At 39.5% G+C, this 15355-nt stretch overlaps 1 protein-coding gene across 2 annotated transcripts in view; it reads left to right on the plus strand.

Annotated features, from left to right (window-relative positions):
• The window catches only part of LOC138599714 (chemokine-like protein TAFA-5), a 156569-nt gene that overhangs the window by 92519 nt on the left and 48695 nt on the right, over positions 1–15355 (plus strand). The gene's annotated exons all lie outside the window — the stretch shown is intronic.

Consider the following 15355-nt stretch of genomic DNA (forward strand, 5'->3'; position numbering starts at 1 on the left):
GAGCCACTTCAGTGTAACACTGTAACATTAGCACATTTTTTCCTGAGGCAGGTCTGATGTTTTCATTGACTTATGTTGGCGTTGCAGCACATGAAGGAAATTAAGTGTAAAATTCTGCCATATCAAAGTGTTGAATCATGTCATCCGTCACAGAGCAGCGAGGGTTTGGTGGTTTTTAAGTAGGGGCTTAAGGTGGATAACCCTACAATGTGGAGCAAAGTGGATCACATGCTGTCGTTGAGATGTAAGTAGAGCCTGCAACAAATCAATTTATAGTTGAATCATTTTAAAAGTGGCTGCAGGGGGGTTTCTAAATCCCCCACCAACAGATGGGCTTATGTCATGGAGTAGTGACACTATTTGCGGAATAATTGCTTTTACAGCACAGTTGGAGTCCTTTTGTGTGATTCTTTTTATAATAATTTGAACTGAAACAATTCGTCAATTAATCCGGAAGTTGATTGACAGGAAATTCATTTCTACTATTTTGATGATAGAATGATGTTGTTAAGCAGAAATCATACTTACTGCTTTCATCCTGTCCACATGCAAATATTTGCTGGTTTTCTGAGCCATCTATGGTAGTACATTTCAGGGTTTGGACTAGATGGGCAGAACAAGCAATGTGAAGTTGGCCTGAAGAAACTGTCATGATTATTTTTCACTATGTTACTAAATATAATAATTATAGGTACGATTTCATTACTTTATAATCACCTAAAAATAAGAAATATCTTAGAATTAGTTCATTGTATCTACAAATTGAGTTGTGGAGCCGGTCATGTTGCACCAGCTGTATTTTTTACAGGAGCCCAGAATGGACAAACTAAACAGTGGCTTTAAAAGGGCCTTTTACATGTTTCATGACTGTTGCGGTCACTATAGGTTCTCCAACTAAGTTTGGAGGGGAGGTTGAGGGGAGCATTAATCAATTGGTTGAAGCCTGCAACCTCACCACCAGATGCCACCTAATCCCCCTAACTGGTCATTTAATTTATCTTTAGGGGACAAAATCAAGTCGTTTGTTAAGCTAATATAAAGTACATTTTAATAACTTAATGTATTTTTTATCAAGTGGGAGCTATGAATTAAATTTCGGGGATTTAGAGATTTTTTTAATAACTTACAAGTTTGCAAAAATCAAAATTGTCTGTATAAGATGTAAATACAGTCACTGTTCTTTGACAGCCATGTATTTGCAAAAGGCTTTTATGATTTTAGAAAAAACATTCCCTGTTTCATCTTGAGGAGTTTAAATTTAATTTTATCTACTAGGATAAACCCCATGAGATGTATCATCTCGTTTTCAAGGGGGTCCCGACAAAAATCTGTTCACAACATAACATCGAAATTAACAACAAAAGAACAATGACAAATCTAAAAATATGAAATAAACAAATAATTTTTAAAAATACATACAAAAAAATACACAAGGCAATTGTTGTCAGAACACAGACAGACCTCAGAAAACAACACACATAGACAAACAAAAACATTACAACCACAAGATGGCCAGTAATATCAAAAGTGAAGGGTATGAGCGAATCACCAAATACAATCAGGTAGAAGTAGAAATAGAAATAGTGACAGCATTAGTTACAGCGAGAGCATTCTGTCTCAAAGTAAGAAGACAGCTTCTCAGTTTTAAGAGAAGTAAGCAGTACTTTTTAATGGTTTGTGTAGCTTCAAGGGATAGTAAGCTATTAGCTTACTCACTGAGTCCCGTGGTCGGAGTTCTGGCCGGTTCTGAAAGTAGAATAAGTAGTTCCAGCGAGATGCCAGGGTCATGAAACCAAGTTTTACCCTACAGAAACAACACGTAGGCAATGGTGATCCATTTTCAACACAAAATCATCGTCCTATTATTTAATATACTGCGTCTTTTTTTTTTGCACTATTTTCTCTCTTGACAAATCCAGTATCACTATGCCTGCGGCAGGCTACTAGCAAGTATTTCATACAACTTGGTGTCCAAAAATCCAAACTATCCCTTTAAGCAGTAAAAATAAAATGATACAAATATTTTTTATAACCATTAAAGGAACATTTAAATGTTAAATTAAAAAAAATAAAGCGACGTAATTCTCACAGGATAGCAATGAGGCAGAAGTTAGCATTTAAAAATAACAAAATGATAATGTACCTTGTAGACAGTGGAGAGAAAAAATCTCTCATACCCCTATTAGGGAAGAAGCTTCAGCCATTCCTCTAGTAACTACTCTGCTTCTGTAACAGCTCAATGAATTTGAAGAAAGTCCACAGATGGGGCTGAATGATGGTGTGACTGTGAGTTTTCTTACATCTCTTTATGACATCTTCATAGCGATCCCACTGCCTCTTAGGGTGCCTGTCTCTGAGTCTCCCTCTCGCATGGTGTGGCCTCTAGCCTGGGGTGAGATGGGAGGTTGTGTGCAAAGGTAAAGGCAGATAAAACAGCTCTGTTAGTCAGGACCTGCAGTGAACTGTACCTTTGGTTGTCTTGTTTTGCTTGTGATGCAACTGTGAATTCACAGTCGTGTCTCTGATTGTAGGGAGCGGCCTTTCCTCAGCGAACTGTTTGACTGGTTTTATACCTGCTGATCATACGAGGAGGAGGCTTCCCACCCTGTGTACAGAGGCTTTTTTCTATTTGTGTGGCAGGCAACATGACATTGGAGATTTGACCTCTCTCCAAAATCAATTTCTCCCTTCCTTCTTCTTTTCTGCCAAACTGCTCCACACTGAGATTTGTGCGCTTCGTCCCAGTCCTGCAAAGAAAGTGGCCATGGAGTCTCTTTGCTGTCTTTTCACACGCCTTTTCCGACGCTGAATAAGCTGTATGGATGTTGCACAAATCCACAGTATCCAGATGATATCAGGAGGTGTTTGTCACAATGTGGGCTCTGTGGAGCACTGTGGCATTTTGTGTGGGCTAGATACTCTTTTTTTGAAGAGAGCTTAGGCTTATCTGGTGACTTTTTGGAGACCTGCGCAGGTGGATGGCAGTTGTCGAGGTTCGCAGTACAACTAAAACCTGAATATTATTCTCATAAAGAGGTTAAGTGTATGTATATATGGATAGACGGATAGATAGAGAGAGAAAACGAGAGAGAGAGGATTATAATATATATAAAATATATATGTGCTTATTGTGCTGTTATGAACTTAGGGCAAGGCAACGCGAATGTATGGTATGTGTACCTTTCATAGGGAAAGCAGTTATAAGTGCAAAACATAATGCTTTACAATATTTAAAACTCAGAGGAGATGCAGCAGTTAATTGAAAATATTAAAAACATGACAACAAAATGTAAGAAATTAAACACTGAAAAAGCTTTTAATCTTAAATTAAAGCGGTTTTCAATGGCTGATAAGATTATTTTTAATAACATGGGGCCTTCTATGCAGCAGAAAGACATAAAGGACTGTGGCATTCCCTTTTGCTTGAATGCATCAAACCTACAATAACCTGGCATTGTTGCCTTCCAAGAGCAAACCCATTCAGTGACAAATTGTGTTTAAGTAACTAAAAACTTTCTCGATTGCACTCAATCTATGCCCTGCTGGCCTTTTTTGCAGTCTCCCTTTGGCCTCCATTCTCCGCTGCCGTGCAGCTCCACTGTTGTATCCACTTATGCACATATACAGCAGCAGCACCAATAGTTAGTCTCTTGCATGAGGCAGCTCTGCGCCGCAAACCTCACCGGCAGAGCCTCCACTATGCTAACTGGCATTTCCCTCACCGGCTGCTATCCACACCACTCCTTTCCTCACTGCCTGGCGGTGTTTGACTCTGCTGTTGCAACCTCTTTCTAATACATACAATGTATTTCATGCACTCTGTGTTCTTGCTCAGAGAAGTAACCACCAAAGGTTGATTTCAACGTTACAGTAATGTTTTTTTTCTGCTCCATATTTTGGCAAGATGTTAAAATGTTTCCACCTGCGCCTCTCTTGATATGACTGTCCGTTGAGTCAGGCATAAAAAAAATGCAGAAGTACAATCTGTAGTTCAAACATCAGCTCTAGGGCGGGTACAAGTGCGGCAATTGCAAATTGCTTATACATATAAATACTCCCAATAAATGTTTTGTTTTGAAGTATGAGTTTTTAGTCTTAAAGGAGAAGGAGACTTGGTGTAGTCTGCAGGGTAAAAGGGTGTTGGAAGTTGGAAAATCAGTGAAATATAGAAATGTGTGTCTTCATATACAGTTTTATTTTACAACTCATCATATATTAAATTGTGCAGTTTCTGACACTATTGGATATGAAAAGTAAAGTATGAGTATGATCTGCCTCTGTGTTTTGGTTTCTGAGGTTATGGAAAATAACTACTTTACATAAGGAACACTTTGGATTTTTCAAGAATTTAGAGAGGTCCTATGATGATCTTTACTTATTTATCTTCCCACCCTGTGTACAGAGGCTTTTTTTTATTTGTTTATCCCATACTGACCCTCTGTGTAGCAACTACGTTCGCTCTCTGTCTTAAACAAGCCGTTTAAGCTCCTGTCTCTTTAAGGCCAACTTCCTTAAAAGCCCACTTTCCTCTCATTGGCTAGCATTCGGGTGAACAGCCAAAGGCCAACAGCAGCAGCAGCAGCGCTTCAAACTTGAACAGTGGTCCTGAGCAGAGTGGTCGGAAAACTTGCTAGACAGACTGAGCGGGTGGATGGCTGCACTGTGCCTCGAGCACTAGCTGGCCTCAGCTGGTTGGAAAAGAAGAAAAACTGTTCGAAACCTAGTTTTAATAGTTTTTTTATGCTTGAGGGGTTTCTTTTACTTGTATTCATTTTATTATTTAAAATTTTGGCCATGTTTTGTATTAACATCCAAAATTGTAACGTTATTCATATGAATATATATTATATATATATTATATATTATATATATTATATTATAATATTTATAAGATTATAAAGAAAAGCTTCAGAGGTTAACAAGTACACATGCATGTACACAGAGGCACTGCTGTTTGTAGTTTATCATCTCTTTCCATAAGGTCACATTGCTTCCCAGCAGAAAACGGGCACCCATCTTCTTTTGCATTTATTGCTGTTTATATTATATCCAAAAGCTTCATATTATTGCCATGTAAATCTGAGATGTTGGTCTCCACTAATGCAATCTTATTTGTTTATTCAGATGCAGGCTCTGCACACTTTGGGGACATTGAAAGACAGCGAGAGCGAGAGAGAGAGAGAGAGAGAGAGAGACAGAGAGAGACATAGAGAGAGAGAGAAGGCTGACATAAAAGACCTCAAACACCACAAATGGGATTTCAATCAGTTTTAATCTACTGGAGTCCTTGAGGTCTGCTCTCTGTTGTAATATGCCCGTGCCTTGGCTGACACGATCTGTGTCCTTCATGCTTCAGACTCCTGCGTCCCATCCATGCAGGATAATCCATAGCTCCATCAGCGGTCTCACATGGCTTCCAGGACAGTGTGTGGTAATGAAAACAGAGAGAGAGTGCTGTAGTGCCGTTGATCCTGAAGAGTCAACTCTTTGTTGTTGTGCATTCCCCATCTTCCAGTCGCTCTGTGTGTTTATTGCTTTGAGGAGGTGGAAATGGGAGATAAGCCGTCGACATGATAAGGTTTCCGTAGCTACTCTGTTTGATACGCAAGTCCATAAGAAGCAAAAACAAAGCAAAACCTTCAAGAATCACATCTCTGCTGCATGAAATGCTATCTCTGACCCCTGCTCTCTCTCCTTTTCTTATTTTTTCCACTCTGCTTCTGCTCTCTTCTTCCCCCCCTTCCTCTCTCGCACGTACACTTTCACTCCTATAACCTTTTCTCTATCGCTCTACTGTATGTCTTCGATTGCTCTCCCCATTTGAGGCCTATATTGCAGCCTAGTGTTGCATAAGTACACCCTCTCCCATCTGCAATTTCATGCTCTTGAGCCCTTTTACCTCTGTGCTTGATGACTTTTAAGAGAGCTGATATTGATTCTTATTAGGAGGGCGAGAGACCGAGAGAGACTATTAGAGAGAAACCCAGAGTAACGTACTCGAGCCGGCTGCTGGGAAGAAGTGACAGAGCCACAGAGGGGCCGACTCCAGAGACTTAGAGGAGCTTGTTGAGGGTCACTGGTTGTGTCGATGATAGCTCAGCAGGGGAGTCACTGCCTGAGGTGAATGTGTTTGTGTTTGGTCCCCCTTTGCTGGGATGCTGACATTGATGAAAGCCTCAGAGGTGACCGGTTTTGAGAGGCTTAGCTCTGCAGATTCAAAAAAAGTGTGTTCTATTTCTTTTTTTGTTGCACTGGTGTTGACAAAAACAAAAATACTGTTGGCTTCAGGCTTTAGTTTAATTTTTTATAATTCACGTGCAGCTGCCTCATTCTTCCTTGTTTCTACCAACAGACTACACGTTTTTAAACTAATTATTTGTTAAAGTATAAACTGGTTGAATAATGAATATGTCATTTCCAGTTGTTTGAAGAAAAAGGTTTTTAAGGGGTAATCATATTCAAAAATAACTCTGAATGAATGATGTGAGCAATAAATAATTTGCTCCACCTAGACCAACTACAACAGAAAAAGGCTTCTTACACATGAATGCATCCATTATGATAATTCTATAATGTATGATATTTATGCGTTATTTGAAATATTGCATTATTGATAATGAGGATAATTAGTTCTTTTTTTCTGATTACTATAAGTACATTTTACTGACAATGCTTTTGTAAGCTTTTAAACGCAGGATTTATTTGAAGTATTTTTTTAAGTGTGATGTTGCTATGTCTACTCGGGATGTGAGCACTCCCTCCATCACTGCTGAGGCATAACTTGCATTGTCACAGCTTAAAAGCATTGCAAGCTATAAAAATGACTCTCATCCTGCTAGATGCGCATCCCTGGGTAGCTTGCATATGAGGAATAGTTTCAGTGAATCAGGAAGCGATAGAGACAACAGTGTGCGTCAGACTCAGTCTCTGGGCTATTAGACAGTACCAGCGCTCCAATCATACTGCATCAGCCCGCTGGTTTTATTTGATCCAGGGAAAGGAGGGGAGGGGGCCACGGTCTGTTGGGGAAACATGTCATGTCAGCTCCGGCAGCCAGTTAGCAAGCTAGCCGCAACTGCAGCGCTGTCCAGAGGGACCGGTGCTGGAAAAGATGGTTCAGTGGTGAATCTGTAATGTCATGCCTTCTCCCTATTTAGTCTTTCTCTTGGCCCCTTTCTCTCTTTATGTTTCACACACACACATGCAGACGGAAGACTGATGACCAGAGGCTGTGGCCTTGTCAGAGGGACAGGAGGGGGAGAGGGCAGGCAGATGGGAACCGCAGCCTGAGGTGGGTTGCTTCTCCTTGGGTGTGCTGGTTTGGAGGCTATAGCCTCTAAACTGGAGCGGGACATAAAAAACAGAGTGCTTTTTATATACCAATCACACCCAGGATGTGCAACTCTCCCTGTGTGTCTTCACATCCTGCCTTTTCCTAGGCACACAGCACTGACAACAAGGAACATTTTTCATTCCAGAAATCCCAAATTGATATTTCACTATTTTCAAACTATACAATTTGGAGTTCAGTTTTTCTTCCCATATTAGAAATCCCTTTGTTATAAATAAAGCTGTGTCCAAATAGAGTAGTATATTTTTAATTTTGCACTGGTCAAATATCAAATGAGTCAGTATTTGTGCTGTTTTATGGGACGTTTGTACACCATAGACCATACAACAAAGAAAAGCTTTTCACATAGCTGCAACTGACAGATTTAAGAGTCATACTGTAGGCAATTTCTGCGGCGGCTCAGTTCACTGTGCTGATGGCACACTGTGACACTAAACCTGATGGTATCATGTAAAAAAATAAAACACAACTTCTGGGAGGAAGAAATCTATTTTATATTCCCTTTGTGAATTAGGTCAGTGAATAAAGTGTGTGAGTGAGATGGAGACGGGGTTGGCGGTGCTTCCAGGTAGTGGTATTTAAAGATTTCATTTATTCTGTCAGGTTTTTAATTTAAGAACTTTAAGAACCCCAAGTTGTGAAGTTGTGTTGTATAATTTGAAAGCCAAAATTTTTTGAACTTTTATAATAATTGGATGCTTTATATGTAGAGGTTTTTGCCCATTTCCTGCCTTGGGTATTCCATTTTAACAATTTATTTAGGTATCATAATAATTCAGGGCGTACCAGTTCTTGTAGAAACAGAAAGCTTTAAAGTATAGTGTAGAAGCGCTAATTATTTCTTTGTTTGTTTTGTCGTTTTTTAAAATTCTACTTACTTTATAATTAGTCCCTTACACCAGTGCTTCTGTTATTTGTTTTAAAGTGACAGGTGCTCGGACAAAATGTCCTGAGTGAGAGTTTTAAAGAGCAACTTTTTTCTTCAGAACCCTTTTGCGCAACTTGCTCCAAGTGTCGATCTATAGCTTTCACACGCTGTGAAAGAATGAAATCCAAAAGTCCCAAATGAGCGTCTGTGTGTGTTTTTCTTTATTCTTTTCTCTTTTTTTGTCTTTTTTTGGACACTCTCACAATTTTTGGTAACATTTTGCTCTCCCTCCAGAGTAAGTCGTATAAAAAAAAAAAGGTTCATTGTTGGTTTACATGCACTGAAATACTGAGCTGGCTTGTGTTTTGCAGTATGACAAGCTGAGGAATAATACAAAGATTGTGTTTGTGTTTTCCCCGTAGGGCGAAGAAGCTGACGAGCGGTGCACATTAGCATAAAAATAATGCAAAGTGTCGTACTCTGGCTTTTATTCTGTGTTGCAGGAACTTTCCCATCCATTAACCTTGCATTATGTTGCTTTGTAGCCTGCTCCCTGCTGAATTCCTCAATAAGGAAAATCAATTTTCACGCTTCTTTATAAAAATGACCTGTTTTTTTTAATTCCTCATTAAAGGATTAATTGGGAAATACACAAAAACTGCTTATTTTAATAGAGACACAATCTTTTTTAAACAAATACGTTAATCAAAAATACTGAGGTTACATTTATTTTGAAATTTCCCTCTCAGGAAAATTAATATGATGTCATCCACTATCAGCACAGCTTGGGTGATGACTGAGCTGAATTGTGTCTTACTGTGATGCCTTCAATGACTATTGCAAAAACAGATTCCTGCCATTATTTTTCCTAGAAATGATGGATGTTAAATCAAGCCAAGATGAATAAGTAGTCCACTTTATGTGTTTGGGAGTAATTCCATATGCATAAATTGACTGTAAATATTTAATAGCCTGGATGATATAGCTCATACAGATGCCATAATGCATCCAGGCGAGCCGTTATGCTCTCTCTTAATGAAGCTACATTATCCACATATCCCTTCTGCCTGCAGCCCATTGCACTCTGCATTCATAAATCTGCAGGCACAAGGTGATGAAGTGGACCCAGGTGTTCTGAGGTTCTGAGTTGATGCTAACGTCAGAGGTTATTGATGCCACATTGTTGTGCATCTTTCTCTCTGCGTTTTATTATAATTAATCCAGGTCGAATAAAAAGAGGCCAGTAAAGTTCTCTTGAAAAGTGCTTGATAAGCGTATGTGAATATAATGAAAAGCAATCACATTAGAAATGCTACCTGAAGCTTTCAATCACTTTGGGTCTGTTTTATTTTGACACAGAAAGTTGGTGTTTCCTGAGCAACTGTCACCTGTGATGCTGAGTTTGTCCTGCAGGGAAAAAAACAATCATCGTGTTAAATTCTTGCTAAGTTCTTTGCTGATTCACAGCCAAATCATTCAGCTGAACATCAACTCTGCACTAAGTGTTTATGAAGAGGGATGTTGGCTCGCTAGATTGGGTTCGTGTGCAGCCTCCGGCTTTCAAATGAGCCATCGGGCTCTTGTGGTGAAGTATTACGGTGCTCTTCATAGAGCGGGATTCTTAGCAAGGCCAGCACACCAATCACTTGGTAAGCCCATCAGAGTCATCCTAACATCTCAGCCTTATAAATCTTCAGGACCGAATATGTCGCCGCTCAACTGTCACTCACTCCCGCCTTGTATTTTACATCCTCTTAGGAAATAGCCTTGCACAAATTGAGACATAACATATATGCACTTACTCGGATGAAACACACAGATAAAATAAATCGCAACACGTGATTACTGGATACAGAACATTTCCTTTCTGCTCCTATTTTCTTTTTCTCTTATTTCTTTCCATCTGGATCACTGACACCCTCTTTAGTCAGCAGCCGAGGGAGGCAAGGAGGCAGACGCAGCCTTCTGGCTCTGCATACCGCTGTGCGCCTGCCGCCTGGCCTCCCTGTTTCCCACAAGTCCACGCACCGGCTCTGTGTTGGTTGATGGTCCGTGCTGTCGCCCTCTCCACCTCGCTGGTCTAATTGAAAGAGAAAAGTATCTCCGCCATGAACGCCTGCATGTCCAGGGGGCTGTGTCTGTTCGAGAGGCTACGGGCTATGAACAATTAATTAATAATTACTGTTTCTATGGAGCCCCTAGGGCCGAGGCTACAATTTACAGCAGGAGGAGGGCGTCAGATTAGCCTGTAGCTTTAACTATTGATGAAACACTGGGATTGTGTAATGGTTAAATCATCCATTTGCTGCTTTGGCACATTTGCACAGCTTGTTGATCCAGCAGATGTTTCCTTGGCTTTCCTATTAATCGACTTTGAGTTTGTTAAGGTGTTACTCTTCTCTCATGTCATGGTGGCTGCTGTTAATTATGCTAATGACCAAATATGTCTTATCTTTCCGACAGCTGGTTGAAGCTGTTGCAGGGAATTAGACACATACTTCTTTATACACAAAAGGATTAATGAATGAACAGTAAAGCAAACCTTGACCTGTAAAACAGATCAAATTAGATGAAAAAATAAGACATTGTTTAAAGTCCTGACATTAAATATATGTACAAAAAGTATGAGAGATATTTCAAATATAAATTAATGAAATTTTTAATCACTAAAAAGTCCAAAAGTAAAGCAAAAAAAAATGTTTCTATCATCATTTCAACTTAAAACTCAATAAATCACAAAAAAGTTACATATAATATTTGAAAAAAAATAAATAAATACTTGTTACTTTGTCAATTTTGAGACAAATTTAACCCTCCGCTGTCTGTTCCCTAAAGTCTGATCCCTCAAGTGATGACAAATTATATGCATCTGTATAATAAAATTATGACCATAAATCAGCATGCAACAGTCATGCCTGTTTACACCTTTAAGTGACCGTACATTTTCTATGAAGTTTGTGCTACCCGGCTCTCCTTCCGTTCATTAATCACCACTTAAATCCTGATTATAATGAATACTTTGACCAGTGTATAATAAGCCAAATTCAATGAGCATCTGTTTTAGAGAGAGTCAGCCTTTCAAAGGATGCTAATGAACATTTTGCATCTTTTTGCTTTTGTGTTGGATGAAAAAAGTACACAGCAAATGGACTGGATCACTTTCACACATCGATGGCTATGCCACCAGGAGCAATATGGGGTTCAGTGTCTTAATAACGTCAAAAATCTGGACGCTAATATACCCACAAACTTCCAAAGAATATTTATAGGAAGAAAAAAAAAACCTTATGATGCTAAAAACATAATGATGTCGCTATGAAGCATGCACATTTCTTCAAGCCCTTCTTGTATTTTTCCATTATTTCCTAAGAATCACCTCTGGAAACAATTTAATAACTTTGTCATATAGAAGCATTCCAGACATCATCAGGGACTAATGGAAATCTACATGTAAATATTTCCCCTTCTGGCAAACATTGAGATGCAATATGTAAAAAGACTTGTAATTCCACCGATTTGTCTTAACGTCAGCTTGACTCATCTGTATGAAACATGTTCTCACTGGATTGTAAAGTGGTGGTGTTTTCTTTGCCAGTCCTTGATGGAAGCTCAGATGAGGTGCGCCAATCATCTCTGGAATATCTCTGCCATTTGATTTCTGCTGTCAACGGAGGAGCTGCCAAGGAGGGCTCTGAGCGTTCACTTGTTCACTCGCTCACTCACTCACTTACGGCTCTGATCCAACGACCACGAGCCCATCTGGCACTGTGGAAGAGAGTGCTTTCCCTTTTTAACCCCCATTACTCACGAGGTGCTGATTCCATATGATGGGTGTCAGAACCCTGCAGAGTACATCCCCTCCACTCTCCTGCACCCACTTATCTTCCTTTCATCTCTTCCTGGTGATTACTGTTACTTATCTCTAGCTTTTTTTTATGAGAACCCCGGGAAAATGAGGGTTTTGGGGCCTTTGTTTTTAGAAGTAGGACGTATGGATGTATGTATGGATGGGGGGATGCAGGACACACAAGATGGTGGACCAGCAGCTCTGAAATGTCTAAGTTGCTTTGACTGCACTGGTCTTTAGTTCTACAGTATCACGACTCGAGTAACAACACAGTAAAAGCAATTACCCGTTGCTTTGTATAATGCTATTAAGCTCATGTTGGCTAATTTTCAGTGCACTTGAACATGCGCTTTAATGCACACAGAAACAAGCTAAGCTGCATTATTGTTACACATCTTTCCACGCTGGTGCTTTAAAAATGAAGGGACTTTGACTATGTGGCCTTCACATGATTGGTGGGTGGTGTGTGTGTGTGCTGCAGTTGGAAGTAATTTGGTGGTCGCTGGATGTATATATAACATGGTTGTGATTATTCTTTATCTCACTCATTAAAGCAGCGGAGGAACAGCTGCACCAGTACACTGGGCAACTAAAGAAGGGAGGCACTCTATTGTGACTGAAATGATAAAATGCATAATTAGGTAGTCAATGTTGTGTTCCATCTCTCTCTCTTTTCCCCTCGCTCTGTCTTCAGCTGATAGGTGCATCTCCGTGTTTCCTCTCCATTTTCAGAAATGATGTTATTCATTAATGCAACGCAATTTCAGGCAGGGCCCTCTCTCTTTCGTTCCGCCGCATTTTGTCTTTGGTAATTTACCTTTATTGGCTGGCTTAGCAATTTCATCTGAACACGGGTTCATTTAATAATGTATGCGTCTTGTTGTTGTGTACTGTTTTCAAACCGCACCTGTAATTACCATGCAGCTGGGTGCTGGATGGATGCACCAGCTGAGTGCGAGGACGCTGGTGTGGAAGACAGGAGGATAAAGATGAAATAGAGAATACAAGTTAAAAGAGGGAATGTTTCTGTTTGCATTTCTTTGAGATGAGGGAATTAAAATAGAGCCAGGTGGTATATCAAAATAATTGGATCCTTGTTTTTGTTTTTACAGTGTCTGAAATGTCATAAGGTAGAAATACAATAATTATCACTTTCATAAAAGGTAATTTTGTTCTTAAAAAATAAAAAAAGAGCCACTTGAAATTAAAATGTAACCATGTAATTTGTGAGTTTTATTATTAGCAGTTTTAATTCATTCATTCATTCCATTTGTGAAATATTGTAATTTAGGTTTCTGTTAACTTTCATGATATTAAGTTTCCTAGTAGTAATGGAGGTTATTTTATTTTCATCAGATCTGTGCGGATGCTTAACAAGACTCTCAATTGTGAAATGCATTTTTATACATATAGGCAATATGACAATATATATATAGTTAAAACAATGTGAAAATCTATCGTATGTATATAATGTATATAATAATATATATAGTCTCTATTGTGTTGTCACAAAACCAACGGCTGAACTGCTTTACGGCATTATGACAATGCTTTACGTTGGGCAATAAGGCCCGAAATCCTGTGTCATGATATGGGATTTTTCATGTCTCGATAACGATATATATCACGATATATCATGTTTTCTGGTGATTTAACAAATGATTAGTCTATATAAAATAAACACATTTTATTTATTATATATTTATTTTTGGAAAATCCTGTGAGAATTAAATACTTGACAAATAAAAAGTACTGAGTTTCCGTTTTTGCTTGGGCTGAGCCTGAGTGTTTTTTTTGGCGTTCATGTCCATGTAAATGAACAGCTCCTCCCTCGATGGTTCGCTCCAGGTTCCCTCCCACGTGCAAGTATTAGAGCATTGTCAAAATGACGTAAAAATTGCCGTAAAGCAGTTCAGCCGCTGGTTTTGTGACGTCACGATAGAGACAATATAGACAAAAACATAAGCTATTGATTTAACGATATATATTGTCATATTGCCCAGTCCTACTTTACGTTCTAATTCTTTCACATGGGAGTGAACCTGGAGCTGTAAACAGGACTGTTCTGACTCCAAGTTGCTAGCTGGCTTTGGCTATCTCATAATGGGTTTTATAGCTGCATATAGGCTTCTAGAGGAACAGGCTGAAAATAGGAAAGACAGACTGACATGCGCTCTTATTTTTTGACTGTTGAAGAGGTCAGTGGTTGTTTTAGGCGGTGAAGTCACAGTGTGTGGGTTCTAATCTGTCCCTGCCATGTAGCTAGATAGTTCGATAGCTTTCTATCACAGTATAGCTGTCCATTTCTTTGTATATGTGCCATGTCAGTTAGGGTACATATTTAGCTTGAGTTGCTAGCTTGTTAGCTTAGCCGGAAGCAAAAGCTTCTAGAAGCACTAGTACGAGCCATTCAAAAGAATGGCTCATCGTTCTTCATCAGACTTGCGAACGTGCCTACACTATATCCCGCATCAACACACGCATATTTAAAATTCCGCAGTTTTATAATTGAAAAGGAAACAGCAGAATAATGTAGGAACAATTAATCAACGTCAGTGATTTGCCAATCATGTACGATTTAACTCTGTATGACTACAGAGATGTCGACAAAAAAAACACAAACTTGAGGGTTTTAATGTTGCTTGCAGCTGGCACTATGTTGTGGTGACATGATTCCCCAGCACCTGACCTAGTATAGCGGAGTTGCAGTTGAAAAAAGCAGCCTGTCGTAATCCGGCATAAAGGGGAGTGGATCTGGGGCAGGCAGTGAAATCTGGGCACAACTATAAAAAGAACATCTCTCACCTACGACTCGGTTCCCGTCGTTCACACGTTCAAGAGCTGTCTAAAAGAATCGGTTCTTTCGTAAACGTCAGTAACCACCTGGAATGTCGGATTGCCGGTTGTGTTGCTGGTCACACATCTGACACAACAAAACTGCAAGTTGAGGTTTTTATTCATCGGCTTTCATGCTCAGATTTCGTTTACCTTTAGACAGAGCAGGACTAGCAGTTTCCCGCTGTTTTCAGTCTTTATGCTAAGCTACCCGGCTGCTATCTCCAGCTGTGGTTTCAATCTGAATAAGCACATTTTCCAAAATGTCAGAGAGCTGTTTTATAAGTTTTTGTGTGCCTCGTGTGTCTGCTACAGTTTACACATTCCCTTTGTCCTTATCTGTGCTGTGTGTTTGTATGCATGTGTGTATAATGTCCTGAAACACAACTGCAGTCACCCTCTACTCTCATCTAATTGTTCTGCAAAGCCCCGTGAGGAGGGTTGTGGTCACAGT

Source organism: Semicossyphus pulcher, unplaced genomic scaffold, assembly GCF_022749685.1.
Source record: "Semicossyphus pulcher isolate SPU_LCO1_2020_fin unplaced genomic scaffold, fSemPul1.0.p SCAF_20, whole genome shotgun sequence".
Taxonomy (NCBI): Eukaryota; Metazoa; Chordata; class Actinopteri; order Labriformes; family Labridae; genus Semicossyphus; species Semicossyphus pulcher.